General features: G+C 41.5%; 2 pseudogenes; one reads left to right on the top strand and one right to left on the bottom strand.

Moving 5' to 3' along the window:
* Positions 1–5,515: 5,515 nt before the first annotated feature.
* LOC101699811 (uncharacterized protein NKAPD1 pseudogene) lies at positions 5,516–6,614 on the bottom strand (annotated as a pseudogene).
* Positions 6,615–11,520: 4,906 nt separating this feature from the next.
* LOC110346311 (ATPase inhibitor, mitochondrial pseudogene) lies at positions 11,521–12,288 on the top strand (annotated as a pseudogene).
* The last annotated feature ends 303 nt before the right edge of the window (positions 12,289–12,591 follow it).

Here is a 12,591-nt window from a genome sequence, read left to right as displayed (position 1 = left end):
GAGCAGCGGTAGGGATGGTGACCCAAAAGCCCTTTCCTGTGGGCTGGGAGCAGCTGGAGGGATGGTGGCCAGGAAACCCCTTCCTCTGGACCAGGAGCAGTGGGATGGTGGTTCAGCAGCCCCTCCCTGTGGGCCGAGAGTGGTGGGAGGGATGGTGGCCCAGAAGCCCCTACCTCTGGGCTGGGAACAGTGGGACTTCAGTACCTTGGTCTGGTGGTCTGGTGTCCTCTGCATCTTTGTAGTGTGGAATCAGGTGGCTGCCTGTCTGCAGCAGGGTGATTCGGTGTCTTCTGCGCGACTCCCTAAGCTAAGTCTTGTGGGACAAGTAGAGGATGGGAGTGGTGATGAGGGAAAATTGTTTCAGCTGAACGGAGAAGATGGTGCAAAAGAATAAAATAGGAGTAGAGTAAGAATATAACATGCCATAGAAGTACTTACATATGTTCAAACAGAATAGGTGGCAGGGAGGGAGAAGTGATATGAAGAGGTAAGGTAAGCAGAGTTAAATGAGAAGCTTTTCATCCTACACTAAGGAATCGAGTCTTTTTTTTTTTTTTCTCTTGTGATGCTGAGGATCAATTACAGGCCTCCGCATGCTAGGCAATGCTTTACCACTGAGCTGTATCCCCAGCAGTGGCAGTTAGGCTGGAGTGTCAACTTGATTGGCTTTGGGATCTACCCAGAGGGTTGGTGGAGCACATCTATGGGTGTATCTGGGTGGGTGATGGAGGCATGGCCTTTGGGTCTATGTGTGGTCCCTTGCCCCTTCCTCTCTGGCACTGTTCCCTTTCTCCGCTTCCTGGCTCCCATGAACTAAGCAGCTTTGTTCTGCCAGGCACCCTTCTGCCATGATGTTCCTGCCTTGCACCCCACTGACCATGGACCGAATCCCCTGAAACCATGAGCCAAATTAAATTTCTGCTTTAAATTTTAGATGTCAAGTATTGTCTCTCAGCAATGAGAAACTATTATACCAGGCCTGGGAACTGAACTCAGGGGCTTTGCATTAAGCTACATCCCCAGTCTCTTTTATTTTGAGATGGGGTTTTGGTAAACTGCTAAGTTTCCCAACTGGGTTTGAACTGGTGATCCTCCTGTCTCAGCCTCTCAGAGTGCTGGGATTACAGGCATACATGTGTCGGGAGCAATGCTACATAATTTTAGGGAAAAACCATTTGGTTAGGCCTAGTTCTCCTGCCTACGGGCCAGCTATGGCATTTTGAGACATAATTCCATTTTGGCCCTCGGTCACAACTGAGACCTCAATGATCCGGTGATGCTGTGATGCTCCAGGACAAGATTACACCAGCTGAAGACATTCTGGGAGGAACAAAATCTTTGTCTACTCAGTTTCTCATTGTTCTTGGATTGTTACACTTTGTTTATGCCAATGTACTGAACTCTCTGCAAATCATTTGTTAGTGAGTTAAGCTGGGGGCTTTCGTCTTTGCTGCCCAGAGCAGCACAGATCAGACCCAAAGCTCAGCTTCTTCTCATTTTTCTACCTTTCCTGTAATTCACCTTGTGCTGCCATGGCTCGAAGGATACTAGGACTCACTGCAGAGGTTCTAGTAACTTCGTCCCCTTTCCCTGTTCCCTACATACACCAGCTCACATGGGTGAAGATTTATCTTGAGCTTATTCTTGCCTGCATGTTTGGCCCAGTGAACTATCTATTCAGGTGCCACCTACTCCAGGAACTTTCCTGAATTCATGCCCACAAGTCTAGGTTAGAATTTCTTCTGTCCTACTACAGCCCTCTCCTTCCCTCATCACAACCCATACCTCTTCACATTTATTTATGCATCTGTCCACACCAAAGCTATAAGAAAAAGGAAGAGGTTGTATCTGAATGTTTCTGTCATGGCAGCTTAGCAGAGTACCTGGCACATAATAAGTGCTCAAGAGATGATTTTTGGATCAGTGAACAAACAAACAGGATTTCTAGGGAAAGAGAAAAACACTGATTAGCAAATCTCTTGGCATAAAACTAGCATTAAGAAAATTCTCCTAGTTTTTTGAGCCTCTGCTCAAGATGAGAAATCTGAAATCTGAAAAATGAGAATAAAACTATCTCAAGGGATGTCATGGGTCTGTGCATTACTTAAACCAAGGTCTGATACTTTGTGTCAAGGATAATTCTCAGCATATTAAAAATATCTTTCTTATACAAATACACAGTAAGTATGGCACAAAGTTTCATTTAACTCAATGAAGGGACTAGCAGGATAACAAAACAATTTAAAAATTGGAGTGTTTATAGTCATGGAAAATAAAAATTATGAAACGAGATTGCTATATTAAATACAAAATGAGTTAATATCATTTTGTTTAATAATCTTGTTATACAGGGTTATAAAACCATAACTTTTGGGATTCTCTTCTTTACTACAGAAAAGGAAATCGCCACACCTTACTACTTCACAAAATTGTGTAATAGCCAAGCTTTCATTAGTTGTGTAAGTGATGTTATATTTTTCTTCAGAAACAGATGACTGTTAAGTAGACTTGCTGGTCAGTTATTTATTTATCATGAGATTGAAACATCACCCAACCATCTCTTTACCTTAGTCACATGTTTTGGACCATTTTTCTTTTCAGACCATTTTTCTTAACAATAGGCAGTTTAGTTATTATAAGCTTCTCATTGTGGGGGAAGGTGGCAGAGAAGTAAGCAGCAATAAATCAGCCTCTCCAAGATTTGGAATCCAGACACTGGAAAATAACAACTTGGGGAAGAAAAGAAGGAGGGAGTTAGGTCCTTGGGATCCAGGAAGGATCTGAGTGGAAAAAGGAAGGAACAATCTGCATTTTCTCCCTGGCTCCTGGCTCATGGGAAGAGAAAGGAACATTGAATCTAGAGACATGGTGAAAGCGGGCAACCCCAGAGGACTTCAGGGAGAAATGGACCAGTGGAACACAGCAGTAGATGCCATTCGCTATAACAGCTAGTGAGTGACTCCAATCCAAGCATTTGTCCTATCCCCTGGAGAGGGTTCCTGGTCAGACGCCATTTTAGGGAGGGGCCAACTGAACCTGGGACCCATGGCAGCTGCAGATTGGCTTCATCTCGGGGCTTCCTATGTCAAACTCCCACAGTGACTGGGTGAGGGACATACATGGGAGACGTTCATGGTCAGGGAGCCAGTCAGACCGGCAAGAGCCACCCAGAGTGTTATAAGCTAACCGATTCAAACCCCACCCCCTTGACCAGAGGCCAGGTTCAGCCTGAATTTCTGTAAATTTGAAAGTCCTGCTGGCTTACTAAGATTATCCAGCACTGATCTGGGCTCTGACTGACTCTCTTGTCTACCAGTGAGAGCAGAGTCACACCTTGAATTGAACACTCCCACAAGGCTGTAAACCCCAGAAGATAACCACAAGCTTGAAATCAGAGAGAAAGCTCTCTTTTTTCTTTGCTATTAGTCTTTAAAAAAATTTAAATTTTTTTTATTTTTGTGAATGTGAACATTGTTTTTAGTTTTTTTGTTTTGTTTATATTTTTGCTTTCTCCTTCTTTCATTTTCCTCCTGTCTTCTTCACCAGTTCCTTGAGGCTTGAGTAATCTTCCTTTGTCCTTCAGCCTTGCTTCTAATCCCCTTTTCTTCTTTTATTTCTCTCTTTTTTCTTCTCCCTTTAAAATTTTCTCCATTTAGGGTAAAATTGCTCTATTGACTGAATATTTACTGTATATAATTTTCTGATTTGTCTTAGATTTTGTTATAGAACTATAAAATCTTGTACCGAGGATTAAAGGTGGCAAATTATCATTACAGTTTGTCTTTTTCCAGCCTGTGTTTGATGCTATTGCTATTACTGATTGTACTACTTTAGCCAAGGTGAAATAATTGTTGTGAACAGTTGATCTTTTTTTGGGGGGGGGCGGTACCAGGGATCGAACTTAGGACCTTGCGCTTGCAAGGCAGGTGTGATGCCACTGAGCCAAATCCCCGGCCCCGCAATTGATCTTTTTTAAAAATTTAAAACCAAGCACTTTATTAGAAGTCTGTCCCACAAAGAACTAATTTAGAACTATTAGAATATAACTTCATGGAATGTCATCATAGTTGTATTCTATTGTCTTAGACTGTCATACTACCATGAAGTATTTCTTTATTACACATGAGGAAAGTAAGGCCAGGGAGGTTAACTTAACTTGCTCTAGAACTCTACCAATTAGCCACAGAATCAAGATAAAAAATATGGATTTCCAAGCTTTTTACTCAGCTCATGAAGTTGACAATCAGGGAAAAACTAACATTATGTCACTTGATCTTTACTGCCATAATGAAAAATTCACTTGTATATTGTCAGCCTTCTTTCAGTGATATTTTGATTTCTTAAGAATTAACATAGCAGGGTTTCAGCATAGCAAAGGGAAAAGATGTGGTCTCTGCTTACTTTAGTCCAAAAGTAGACTAGAAAAAAGTGGATATGTCCCTGAGAAGCTTGTTTCATTTTGGAATTAATTCAACTTAGTTTCAGGGGAAATATAAAATTTATAAATAGAATTAGAAATGAACAAAACTGGGGTTATAGCTCAGTGGTAGATCACTTGTCTAGTATATGTAAGGCTCTGGGTTCAATCCCCAATATTGCCCCCTCCCCCCAAAAAAGACACTTAGATGGCTATTTCTCTGAATCTCTTTAAGAACATAATTAGCATGACTAACTCCTAATTCTTCTCATTTAATAGATGTCACCTCCAACAACTGAAGGAATAATTTCAAACACAAGCCCATTTAGGCAACATATAATAATGGAACTACAAAATCATTTACTATCCAATTACCAGATGCTAGGGCTATAGGAAAATTTGAGAAAACCCTAGTTCCTTTTAACAGTAGTCTATGGATGTTACCATGAAAGGAAAAAGTTTGTTCTTATACCCATTTCCTCATTAAATAAACTAGACCACAACTGTGAGATCAAAACACAGGAGGATCAAAGCACCAAGGCCAAAGACAAGTTAGTTTTTTGTTTTGTTTTGTTTTGTTTTTTGGTACCAGGGATTGAACTCGGGTCCTTGCGCTTGCATAGCAGGTGGCAAAACCACTGAGCTAAATCCCCGCCCCAGGACAAGTTAGTTTTGACACTGGCTATATAAATGACAGAGAGTAGCACGGTGTTCCCTTGTCCAACCACTGCACGTAGCGCTGCTTCCAATCCATCTCTTGATCGCAGCCCTTAATTTCCCTAAATTCAACACTCCAATAGGTGTACCCAGCTCAATACTGGGTTCAGCTTTCTGGGTCCTTTAATTTGCTATATATGTACTCTACACTAAATGTGATTAGTTGAAAAAATAATCTCTTCAAGAAACCTTCATAACAAAATACCAGATCCTTATTAACAAGAAAAGAGGATCAAGTTTAACAGGCCGAGACAGAAGAGAACGAGTCTGTCAAAACATGTATAGATGGCACAGATCAGCTCTGACCTCAGACTCCTTGTGCTGAAGGAGTCACTAGCGGAAACCTCTAGGTGTAAGAGCTATAAATAAATATAGTCAAGTGGGAAACAAGAATGTTTCTTTCCCTTTTAGTCATCCTCCGAGCTCTCAGCATATCTTTCAGCTGTAGCTAATTTCCAACTTGTGGGTTTGTTTGTCCTTTTTTTGTATTTCATTGTTAGCTACAGGGACATGGACTTTTTCCTCTCTCTCTTTCCCTTTGGTTTTCTTCATGTCTCTTTCCTCACTTTCTTCCAAACTACTGGATGCTGAATCATCTGACTGGGAAGTGTGACTTTCTGCTCCTAAAAATAAGGCAGGAATTTTGAGACACTTTAAAATTTTTTTTTTATTTTTTTTTCCTTGCGCTTCAGTGATTGCTTCCTTTTCCTGGAAAGCACTGGTTTCTTCTGAGAACACACTTGAGGCATCTGATATATCTATGTCTTTCTTATTGCTTTTCTTCTGTCTTTTTGCGACCTTATTTTCTGCTTTTTTTGGTGGGACTTCTTTGACTTCTTATGTGTGAGGGATTCATGGGTAGATAATTTTATCTGAAGAGGTGTTTTCTTCTCATTGGTAATATCTTGCTGACCACCATCTGTTTCAAACTCTTCAGGGTATAACTCCATATAACTGCTGTGACCCCATCTGTCTGGAAGATGTATGTCATAATCATATAACTCCTTGTTCCAGGATTTAGCCTTAAGAAAACCATCTTCCAGTGTCCCAGAAATTTCAGTCTTTGGCTTCTAGTACTCTCTCTTATTTTCTTCATCAAAACCATCACTATAGATACGACTTGAACTACTGGGTAACATTTTCCTTTTGGTTTCCTGGTAAATATCCTCCATCTGTTTCTCTGTTTCTCTTATTTTCCACATATCTGATTCTTCCTGGGTCTTCCTGTGAGCATCTGTGTGCTGGATGAGTTTCCTCAGGAGAACTTTCCCTAGCGGAACCCAGGACATTCTTCAATCCCTTGATCTGTGTACCACAGCCTTGAGTGGCTGTTGATCTTTCTTGTATCCCAATACCTAGATTGTCTGGGGGGGTCATAAACAATACTAGAACCCAGTACCAGTGCTCACTTCAGCAGCACATATACTAAAATTAGAACCCAGTACCAAAGAACTGGATGCTAGGGCAAACAGGCCACAACCTTTCATCCTTAATAAACGGAAGAGGCAGGATCTGGGACAGACTCAAAGGCCAAAAGCCAGCTACTCCTAGAAGACAGCTCTGAAAAGTAGTCATTTCCTTAAGAGGTCTTGATACTAGTGATAAATCTACCTTCCACAAGCAATGTACAAGCCCCAGTGCAGAAAACAAATAAACAATAACAACAAAAAAATAGAAATGAGAAAACACAGGAGCAAGATGCAACCCAACACTCCCAACTCTCCCAAGGCAAATCCAAGGGGCAGTGAGGTGGGAGAAACCAAAAGCCGCCCAGCTGAACTTTCTGAAATGGTAATAGCAGAAATAGCAAAACAGATGGATATTATAAGGTTCTCAATAAATTTTTGTTCCCTATACTTTTTTGCCTCCTGACCTGGCACAATTAACTAGTAGCAGAATTTGGGAGCTACAGGGTAGGTAGGCTGAAGGGAAAACTTTGTAGGACATTGATCTCTTCCTTCCCTCAGCCTGGAATGGGGTAGGGCTAGTTCTATGTCATCAATCGGGCAGAGAAAGCATCTACTTTGCACATCACCGAAGAGAAGATCTCCCCATCCCCACTTCTTCCTGCATAAGGACAGATTGCCTTTAAAAGAAATGGATATTGAGCTGGGTGTGGTGGCACATGCCTATGATCCCAGCACTCGGGAGGCTGAGGCAGGAGGATCACTGCAAGTTCGAGGCCAGCCTGGGCTACATAGTGAGTTCAGGGCCAGCCTGAACAACAAAGGGAAACTCTGCCTCAAAAAAAAAAATCAAAAGATATGGATATTTTCAAACAAGGCAGTCTGCAGCATGGAAAACCCCACAATTTTGTTGTACCATTTTCCATTTATTTTTCTTTTTTCAATTTAAAAAAGAATACAGTAAGGTACACATAACAGAATATATCATTTTAATCATTTTTAAGTACACACTCCAGTGGCAGATTTCATGACAGGTCTGAGTTCACAGTGAATATGAGCACTATAAAAACATGGTCTGGGGCTCTGACCAGGAGTCATTGATCTAAGTATTTGGACATGCTGGACACAAGGGAAATGCAAGCATTTCAACAAGGCAACAGATGGAGAATTTCCCAGGAATAGACTAATTACTTCTTGGTAGTCTGAAAATATGCAATGTGCAGGCTCTGCTCTGGGAGTTGACAGAAATTGATGACCTTTACATGATAGAAAAGGGATTCCCACATACTTCCCTGCTAAAGGCAAGTGTGCTGGGCCAAAGGGGATCTAGCTCTGACCTCAAGGAATTGAACTTTTTCTTCTGTCTTTCCAGCAAAAAATAAGGGAATGTTGATCCTGGAATCACATCAAGCTACAGCTAGAGGACACTGAACAAGATGACCAGACTGCCACTTTGTAATTCTGTACTGACATTTTTTTTTTGAGATAGGGTTTTGCTCTGTAGTTCAGTCTATCCTTGAGCTATGTAGCCCAAGCTGGCCTTGAACTCATGACAATCCTCCTGCCTCAGCTTCCTGAGTGTGGGATTACAGGTGCGCGTCACTACACCTGGCTTATACTGACCTTTTATTAATATATTTGGCATTATTTTCTTAATGAAATAGAGAATATCTGGATCAAAATCTTGACTTTAGTGTTTACTGGGTGAGAGATACTGATTATGTTTCTACTCGTCTCTTCAGATTTTAGAAATCTGTGCTTCAATTTTTATTTTTTTATTTGTAATTTTTTTTTTTTTTGGTACTGGGGATCGAACTTGGGTCCTTGTGCTTGCGAGGCAGGTGGCAGAACCACTGAGCTAAATCCCTGGCCCTTTTATTTATAGTTTTTAAATTAAATTTTTTTTTTTTTGGTGCCAGGGATCGAACTCGGGACCTTGTGCTTTTGAGGCGGGTGGTGGAACCACTGAGCTAAATCCCCAGCCCTGTGCTTCAATTTTAAAAAATCTGTAAAGTAATAATAATAATACTCCCTCAAAGAGTTGTGGTAGGGCTTAATGATGTTGATGCCTGTGAAGCACTAATGTTACCAGGTAGCCTGCTTCTGAAAATGGCTTGACAATTTTGCTTGCCTCTCCTTCTGGAGTTGAATTCCAGGTTCTTCTCATCTCAAACAAAGGACTGAATGAGATGAGCAAATCGCAGAGACAAAGTTTATTTGAAAAAGTATAAGTGAAGAGTGAGGGAGAAACTGGCTCTGCCCTCCGAGTTTGGGCTAAGTAAAAGAGGAAGAAATGGGATAAAAGTGCACCCTGGAGGATGCAGGCCAGGATATCTCGAGGAAAGCCATGCTAGCAAGGTCTTTTTTATACTGTCCAAATCTTGAGGAAACCCAGAAGAACTTCTACATATGGGTCCCAAGACATGGTGCTGGGATTCCACACCTCAGGCTGACATCAGGTCTAGGCCATCCTATCGAAAATCTACTCTAGTCTTCAAGAGAAGTCCACTGCAGGGCTTTGGGAACTGTTCTGTGCATGTGTTCCGGGATCTTGTAATAAACAGGTCCTCAGCCAGCTTTGCTATGCCCTAATCTCCTGTCTCACTCCCTATCATCGCCCTCCTCAATCCTCCTCCTTTTCCTTCTCCTTTTTCTTTTCTCCTCCTTGTTCAGTTAGCAAATAGTCAGATTCCATTTGGAATGTTGCCCACATTTGGAAAAAACATTTGGAATGTTTTATTCTACTACATTGATGTTTCTGGGGGAATTTCTGCAGTTGATGTGTGTGCAATTCTATTTTCTGATTGCAGTAACTCTGCATGGATCTGTCAATATTTCCTTGTGCTGAGAGGTAAAGTCATTCATTTTCCAGATATGGAAACTGAGTCCCCAAATGGGAAAGTGGTTTGTCCAAGATTACAAAGACACTGGCTAACCCATTAATAGAATCCAGGGCTACTCACTACCAGTTCAAGACTTGCCCCACTCAGCAGAGACCAAGGACACTGACCTCAGATTCTGATATGTTATAAGTGCCCTCTAAGTTCTATTTATTTAGACTCAACCACCGTCATTCCAAATATTCTCCAATAGATGTCTTTGTTTCTAACAAAATTGCCAGTGCTGCAAGGGAAAGGGCTGTGACTTGATTATATTGGAACTTTTATTGTATGCCTAGTACTGAGCCTCAGACTCTTTTATCTCTCTCTCTTTCTCCCTTTCCTTCCTTCCTTATTTCTTCCCCCTCCTCTTTTTATTTTTTTCTTGAGACAGGGCCTAACTATAGCCTATGTAACCCAGGCTGACCTTGAACTTGCGATCCTCCTCCCTCAGCCTCCTGAGTCTAGAATTTCAGGCATGTACCAACATACCCCCTATGCTTTCCAGTGGATAAAAATAAAATTTTCTTTTTCATTACAGAACTATGAAATCAGTCACGTGAATTATGAAAACAAAAGTCATGGTTTTATTTGTTCTATGACAGTGTGGAAAATATGTATTTTCATCAAGCTAGAAAAAGAAAATAAAGAGAAATTATGACTATTTCAATATTGCTCGTAGAAATGTATCATTATCAATCCTGGAAGCCTGGTCCCACCCTGCCTGCAAACCTTTTATCTAATCTAGAGTTTTGAATGGAGAACAAAAAGATAAGCTATAAGACAATTAGGGTAGGTTGAGTTTCCTAACAGAGAAAGGCCCAGACCTGAAAAATACTTACTGGGTTTGTTAAGTTGAAAAACAGCCCTTTAAAGTTCTCTGGGACCTGTAAATGTTTATCCTATTTGGAAAAAGATTCTTTGAACATGTAATTATGAATCTCGAGATTATCATGTATTATCCAGGTGGGTCCCAAATGCAGTGAAAATGTCCTTAAAGGCGAGAAGCAAGCCAAGCATGGTGGCACATGCCTGTGATCTCAGCACTCAGGAGGCTGAGGCAGGAGGATTGCCTCAAGTTCAAGGACAGCTGAAACTGCAGTGAAGTCCTGTCTCAAAGCAACAACAACAACAACAACAACAAACAACAAACAAAGGAGAAGCAGAGGGAGATGAGATACATTCAAAGAGGAGGTGATGTGAAGACAGAGACAATATCCTACAAGCTGAGGGATGCCAGCATTAGAAGACTCTGGAAAGACAAGGAATGAATTCTCCCCTTGAGCCTTTGGAGGAGGAATGGACCTGCTAAAAACTTAATTTTGGCCCAGTGAAACTGATTTCAGGCTTCTGGCCTCTAAGAACAAGAGAATAAGTTTCTGTTGCTTTAAGCTAGCAAGCGGGTGGTGGTGATCTGTTATGTTGTAACAGGAAACTTATACAGTGCTCCTGGGTTGTTATCCAAGTCTCAGCTTACTGTGGGCCATTTGGCACCTCCAAGGAGAGTTCCCCAATTCATCCCAACATTTACTGAGTGGTTCTTCTCCCAGCATAATGAGGACCTTACACCCAATAGCTCACAACCGTATGGAGTATTAATATTATTCCTAATTTATAGATGGGAAAAAACAAGGGAGAGAAAAAGGGGAGCTGAAGATTGAACATGTATTTCTCTGGGATAAGTCAGGGATTTAATTCCCATATTAACTGATGGTACTTTGGAATACTTTTCTGAGATATTTTTGAGGATGCTGGACCAAAAGACACCAAACTTGGCTGCACACCACTCAAAAATCTGAGTTACCACTTCCACTGACTTTTTCAGAGAAGAAGATGAAGAGGATAGCCAGTTTCAGAGTCACAGAAAGCTAAAGTTAAAAGAATTATTTTACAGATGAGTGATACAGGAGATGGGGCCTGGCAAAGCTGTCTGGAAAAATGAGCGAGACCTGTCAATTACAAGATCCCAGGGCAACACTAGGACCCCTATGTAGAATTTCTCTTGAGCTCCGAGGAGATGTAGAAGGCCTAAAAGAAGACTGGACACCACAGGAAGCTTGCTACCCTGACTTCCCATCATAGCCCATGCTGTGTTTCCCAGATGCAGCAGGTACTTTTATTTTTGCTTTTATTTTATTTTTCTCTTGTTCTGCCCAAGTTTGCTCTGCACAGCTGGTTTCTGCCATACTCATTCACCCCTCACTTTTCAAATAAACATTTGGCACCATTTTTGGCTTGTTTCGTCCAATTCTTTGTTCGAGGAAAGATGGACCTGGAATATTTTTGATTAGTAAGCCATTTCTAAAGAAACTACCTGGAAAAGACTTGCTGCTTGGTCTGCTGCGCGGTTAGAGCCTATAAAAGCTGCCACGCCGAGTGACGAGGGAGTTCTGCCTTAGGAACAACGCCAGGTATGGCGTTGGCGTTTCGGGCGCAGCTCGGCGTTTCGGCGTTTTGGGAGTGAGGGCCATGCAAACCCGAGGCTTCAGCTCAGACAAGGATCATGAGAGTTCCTCCGGCTCGGCTCAATCCGGGACTCCGGTGGGGCCTTTGGGAAGAGAGAGCAGGCTGAAGAGGAGTGGTTCTTCCGACAGAAGACTAAGGAACAACAGGAAGCCTTGAAGAAACATCATGAAGATGAGATCTATCATCATGAAAAGGCGATTGAGCATATGGAGAAAGAAATTGAACAGCATAAGCAGAAGATCAAACAACTAAAACATGATGATTAAATGCATATATTCCCCATAGAATGGCATCTAACATTGCCCACTTCTATATAGGCATAACCTGGTATAATTAATATTTGGTCTGTGTGCTACCAAAAGATAATAAATTGTCATTGGTGAAAAAAAAAAAGATAAAGAAACTGATAATGAAGACTGGGCTCAGACAAGGGAAGGGGCTTGTCTTGGGTCATATACAAGTTGTACATGAAAGGCAGGGTTGTAACTGAAACCCAGATCTGACTTTAAATTCAGGTTGGGATCTACTGTACATTCACACTGACCAAAGTCATAGGTGTTTCTTTAGTCTAGCATGCAGACCAAACTCTAGGAACCTGCAAGGAGGGAAATGGAAAAATGGGTCTCAAACTTTCTCAAAGCTATTAATTCTCAAGGTCTTTATTCTCAAATGGGACACTGTAAGGTGCAACCAGTGAGGTGGTCCC

The sequence above is a fragment of the Heterocephalus glaber genome, unplaced genomic scaffold (genome assembly GCF_053883595.1).
Source record: "Heterocephalus glaber isolate CG9 unplaced genomic scaffold, H.glaber_assembly_v1.0 deba00001532, whole genome shotgun sequence".
Taxonomy (NCBI): domain Eukaryota; kingdom Metazoa; phylum Chordata; class Mammalia; order Rodentia; family Bathyergidae; genus Heterocephalus; species Heterocephalus glaber.
Note: the sequence above shows the minus strand (reverse complement) of the source record. Positions and strands in the feature narration are given on the sequence as shown.